Source organism: Natator depressus, chromosome 6 (genome assembly GCF_965152275.1).
Source record: "Natator depressus isolate rNatDep1 chromosome 6, rNatDep2.hap1, whole genome shotgun sequence".
In the NCBI taxonomy this organism is placed as follows: Eukaryota; Metazoa; Chordata; order Testudines; family Cheloniidae; genus Natator; species Natator depressus.
The window spans coordinates 7,254,127-7,260,264 of NC_134239.1; positions in this window are offsets into that span (position 1 = coordinate 7,254,127).

Genomic DNA, 6,138 nt, shown 5'->3' on the forward strand with positions numbered 1-6,138 from the left:
CACTGGAGAGAATTAGCTAGTGTGTGGATTCACAAGGTGCAATGGTGGGGGGGGGGGGTGTTGTAAGGCACTGAAAGAGTTAACTATACTAACTCAGTACCAGGATGCCTGTAATAAAGCTTTGATCTCTGTGCCCCTTGTTCCTGCCTACGAGAGGGGCGGTTGGAACTGATTGGACCCCATCTCTCCAGACAGAGAGAGGCAATGGAAAAGGAATAAAGGAGGAGAGATGAAGTGAGAGTCCTCTGCAGTGTGAGGGTTTGTAGTCCTCACCTTTGAGCACCCAAGCAGCCCCCAGAACAGGCTGAGCAGGAAGAAGACAGAGGAAGGCCCAGATCCGCAAAGGTTTGAGGCACCTAATTCCCACTGATTTGCGTGGGAGTTTAGCACCTTTGAGAATCTGGGATGAAATCCCCCTCCAGCCTGTATAGGGAGACAAAATAAGTCCCTTGGGACATGCCTCTGCAGTGAAACAGGGCTGCAAACCCGAAGCCAGAAACAGCTGCATTTTGGAGATTGGGGAAAGGTCTGTGCGGGGCGAGAGAAGCCACCGCTGCCTTAAAGAAAGACCTAGCAGTGAGAGGGGAATTAAAGCAGAGCTTGTAAGTGGAGAGTTGTAGGGCAGTGGTTAGTCAGTGTTTCCCGTAACATCTCTAGAAAGTCGGGTATTTTTGAACAGTTTCTTGTTGCATCAGGAATGCATAACAAGAGAGGAATTGCAAGCTATCTGTAGGGGCACCATTTGGGGTACAGGCGGGCGACTTTCATACAGGAGATATGAGCCCAGTCAGAGCTCCTAACTGCAGCATGGGTGTTAATGTGAATTCTGCAGAGGACAGGTGCTCCAGGGGCAGGGAGTCAGTGAATTCTGCAGAGGACAGTAAACTGGAGCGGGGGATTGAATTAACTCCGCCCATGTGTGACCAGAAAGGTAGCTCATTGGTCAAACGTCATGACATCTTCAAAATGAGACCCCCAGTGCACCCTAAAAGCTCAAAGAGCAGAAGGCAAATAAAAAGAACTGCAAAGCTATTAACTGCAAAGCTTATTTTTACATAATCTCATGATTTCAAAGCAAATCTCATGAATTTTGATGGGCCTGATTCATGGTTTTGAACATTTGGGGTTGGCAATACTGTAAAGGTGACTCGAAAGTGTCGGTTTCTCTCCTTTTTAAGGTCAGTTTCTCGTCTATTATTCTCAGTGGGGTAACACCCCGAGAGCCTGAGGCAGGTGCAGTATAAACTCACAGGGCCTTGCCCTAGTAGGTTGTTTCCAAAGTTCAATGATCTGTTCCACGCTTGGTGAACTGCAAAAAAGGGATAGAAAGTCATCTAGATTTTTCTACAGTCGTTTCAATTGTTGTCTTCAAGCATTAGTAACAAAGTCAGAGTACACATTAAAATTTTAAACCTAACCAGTGTCCCTTAAGTGAGTTGACACAAGATGTGAGAACTCCTGTTAGAGCTGAAAGAAAAGGAGTACTTGTGGCACCTTAGAGACTAACCGATTTATTTGAGCATAAGCTTTCGTGAGCTACAGCTCACTTCATCGGATGTGGGTCTAATATTTATTTCATTCTCTTTTTGAAAAATATAGAAATTAGACACCTTGCTCCTGTCAGCTAATTTCTAAGTGGTCCCTGGAATCACGGTTAAAGTTGCCCCCGCCCCTACCAAAATCTGAAATGGCACCCAGCTGGAGATGAGACAGCTGATGTCCTGAGGCCATGAGGGCAAACTCTAGCTCAGCAGAAACTGCCTGATGCTTTGATTCAGCAGGACAAAAAAAGCGATCCCTGCAGGCCATCAAAGGCGAAGGTGAGGGTGAGTCATAACATGGAAGCTCCAGGAAAGAAGCTGGCAAAGCAATGCAAGAGAGCAGAACACCTGAGCAACCCCGACTGAAGATTTTGCCAATAGAGAGCACCTGTGTTTCAAGGAAATATCGGGCAGCGGTATGAAAAATCCTGAGCAAAGCACAACCCAGGACACAACTGGACAGTCTGAGAAGCAGCAGGCCCAGTAAACTGGAGCGGGGGATTGAATTAACTCCGCCCATGTGTGACCAGAAAGGTAGCTCATTGGTCAAACGTCATGACATCTGAGCAGCTCCCACTAGGTAGGTCTGGGAACCGTGTCAGTGGCAGCCTGCTGCCTGTGTGCCGCAGTAGCGGCTTGGCTGAGAGCCCCTAAGAAAGGCGGAAAAACTTTAGGACTCCTCAACTGTCTTTCTGGGCTTCAATTCCTGCTCCCAGTCCAGCCTGGGACTTGGAAAACCTGGGTTCAGTTCCCTGCTTTGCCACCGACTCCCTGTCTGACCTTGGGCATGTCACTTAGTCTCTCTGGGCCCCAGTTCCCATTTGTAAAATGGGGAAAGCTGTGCTTCCCTACCTGAGGATGAACGGATTAGGAAGTTCTCAGACACTATGGAAACTGGGGTATTGTAAATCCTTAAGATTGATAGGCAGCAAGTCCCTTAGATCAAAAGGCAAAAATATTAATACACTAGTAGCCAGCAGTGCAGTCTAAATGCGTTACATTGAGCTGGTGATCTTCATTTTTCCCAGCGGGAGGCCTCATTCCCACCATGTCCTCCTCACGGCAGAAGATGAATATAATGTCTGTTATTAAAACCCTGTGTGAACTGGCCACCGTTGTGACGGGTAGAGGTGTTAAAGAGACCGAGCTGCCAGCAGAGCAGTCTCTGGTGGGGAATCTATGACTTTGGAATTCACTCCTGCTCAGCCTGGTTTGAAGGAATCTATTTATATTCAGCTCACACTGCAAAGTCCATCTCTGAACAGACATTTGAGGAAGTCTTGGGCGTGGGGTTTCAGTAGGGAGGTGTGAGAACTGGGGGTACGGGCGTATGTTGATTTGGCAATTTCTATTTTCTAGCTGGCTGCTCTAACCACTAAACACCCTTCCTCTCCCCAGAGCAGGAAATAGAACCCAGGAGTCCTGACTCCCCCTGCCCCCCACAGCTCTAACCATACTCCTCTCCCAGTCAGAGCTGCAGGTGGAACCCAGGAGTCCTGCTGCCACCCACTGTCACTACACAAACATTCACCAGGACAGGTTACCCAGGAGTGTCAAGGGGCAGAAGATTTTAACAGTCCTTGATGTCAGGTGATGGACTCGGGCCAGGTCTGCACGAAGAAGTTAAGTCGACCCAACGATGTCACTCAGGAATATGAAAAATCCACTTCTCTGAGCAATACCGTTAAGCTGACCTAAGCCCTGGTGTCGGCAGCGCTAGGTAGATGGAAGAATTCTTTCATCAGCCTAACTACCGCCTCTCAGGGAAGTGGATTAACTACAGCCAAAGGAGAACCTCTGCCGTCGCTGTAGTGTGTGTCCACACTGATGTCTACAGCAGTGCCGTTGCAGTGTTTGTAGTGAAATCATATCCTCATGCAGTCAGGTGACTCATCTGGAATTAGGACGTGAAGTGGTTCTTGTCTCTGGGAGGGGAGTAGGGCCTACTGGACTGAAGGAGCTAGGACTGGCACACTGGATTGCTGGGTTCTACCTCCGTTCAGGGAGAGGACGGGGTGGAGTTATGAAACTCCATTCCCAGCTCTGGGAAGGAGCCAATCTAGTGAGTTAGACCGGACTGGGAGCTGGAAACCAGGACCCCATTCCTGATGCTTCAGCGTGCAGTGCAACGGAATAGGGTTAGACCAGGTGATTGCGTCGACAAGGGGAAGGGTTGGGCCTTGACTCAGCACAAAAGAGCCCAGGAAAAAGACCCTGAATAGGGGGACCACCAGGGGCAAACTGAAGTTAAGGAGACACCCTGTTTATGGAAAGAGACAAAAGGTCAGGAACGGTATAATAGGAGAAAGAAAGGCACAAGACAGCACCCATGAGGGAGGCAGCGCCTTGCCAGCATGAGCGTCTTCCAGCTCTCTCGACTGGACAAGCACAGTGCACGAGAAAGGAACCTGCCAGTAAGTACAGGCTCTAGGTTGCCTTTTATATTTTTCTTTGATCTGTAACCATATGTTTGTACGCCTTATCCTTGCGTCTATTTGAATCTTTATCAAATAAACTATTTGGTTTTACTTGAGACACCTGAGCGCTGTCGGCTAAGGAGAGCGCTGAACTGAGGTGAAGCTAGTGAACCGGGGGGCACTGCTTCCAGGGAGGCAGCGAATCCGTGTGCATGGCGGGTGTCCAGAAGTTGAGGGACTGGGCCCTTGAGTGTAATGAAGAGGCACAGACAGGTGGGAGGGAGCTGGGGCCTGAGCAGGACTCGGGGGGCTAACTGCAGAGATTTAGCCAGAGGTTCTCTCTGCTGTGCCCTGCCGGTGTTGCCAGCTTAGCAGGCTCCTTCGCCCCATCAGCCATGCCGAAGGTGCCACAGCATTTGACGGGCTGGATTTCAAAATAATGGTTTCCCTTTGTACAGGGAAGTAAATTAACCGCGTGCCTTGCCGTTATGCAAACAAAGCGTTTTTTTTTTCATTCAATTTCAGTGCCTGCTGAGCTGAGGGAGAGTTCCTCATCGTTAAAGCCCTGGAAGGGGGCTCAGGATTCCTGGGTTCTATTCCTGGCTCTGCTACTGAATGGCTGATTTGTGAGTCCATAGATAGTGTCTCACATGATGTGAACTTTTTTTTTATTATTATTGTCTTCTGTTCCATATAGCCCTTACACCAACACTAAATGAAAACAGGTTTGAGACTTCAGAGTTACACTGGGGTCACTGCAATCAGAATCCAGCTTGGATGCCACTGAATTCAGTGCAGTCACTCTGGATTTACACTTACTTACTAAAGAACAAAATAACCTTCAGATTTTGCCCTGTATCATAGTGCAGGCTCACAAAGGGACAGAGTCAAAGTTATCCTTTAACTTTGCTTTATTCTGACTCTTATTTATATGAATTACCTTAATTTCACCTTTGCAATCTTAATGTCCCAGTAAGCATGTGTGTATGCACACTCATTCTCTTTCTCTGATCCCCTCTGGTTATTATTAATTATTATTATTATTATTGTGAATGGGCAGTGAGGACTCCTAAGTTCTATTCCCATCTTTAGAAGGTGAGTGGGGTTGAGGAGTCAGAACTCCTGGGTTCAATCCCAAGCTCTGGGAGGGGAGTGGGGTCTATTGGGTTAGAGCAGGGGGGCTGGGAGTCAGGACTCCTGGGTGTCTCTTCCTAGCTCTATTGGTAACTCTGTGTGTGTGTGTGTGACCTTGGGAAAGTCCCTTCCCTGTCCTCAGTTTCCTCATCTGTAAAATGGAATAAGTAATATTACTCTTAATCAATACATATCAATGTACTTTACAGAGGTAAAGTGCTATATAAGAGCAACAAATCAATATTATTTGTTCAGGTCTGGCCCTGTAAAAGTCTCAAGGGTAAAAATAGCCCCTGCCCAGACCTCTGACAATCCAGAAGACAGATACTGAGGCAACTGGATGCACTGGGAGACCCCAGTTTGCATCCTGCAAAGGGATCAATATGGACAGACCTCTGCATCCACACACAGGGTACGCCTATGTTTTGAGCTGGAGGTGTAATTCCCAGGTTGAGGAGACAAACCCCATGTGAGCTTTCATTGAGCTAATGCACTAAGAATACAGTGTAGTCATAGCACTGCAAGTAAGTGGCATGCATAATGTCTCAGACAGGCACATACTGAGCGGCCGGTCCCACTGCCACTCAGACTGATGTGGCTACACTTGAATCAGAGCTATTGCAAGGACCCAGGGACTAGAAGCAGGATCTGCAAAGCTGGGGGGAGGAGAGGGAGACAGGGGCTGATATTCCCACAGTGCTATCGGGAGACCTTGCAGATTTGCAGCCAGGGAGCACTTTTAAGCGCCACAGGAAGTACTGCGCAAGAGTACCAGAGTGACCCTTTGTGCAAGAGACCCCCCCTGTGGCCCTCTGATTGGCTTCTACTTAACTCCAGGAAGTTGACTAGGCAATTACACAGACTTTGGCTTGCTGCAATGCCAGACTCCACCTCATCTCCTGATCTCTGGTCTCTGACACCAGCCTCTTGTTCACAGGACCTGGCCTTGTGATTCCTCCAACTACTGCCCGGTGACTCCCGTCCCCGGTGGGCAGACCTCAGCTCAGCTGTGACAGCTAGGCCAGACCACCTATGGCCCCGTCCCT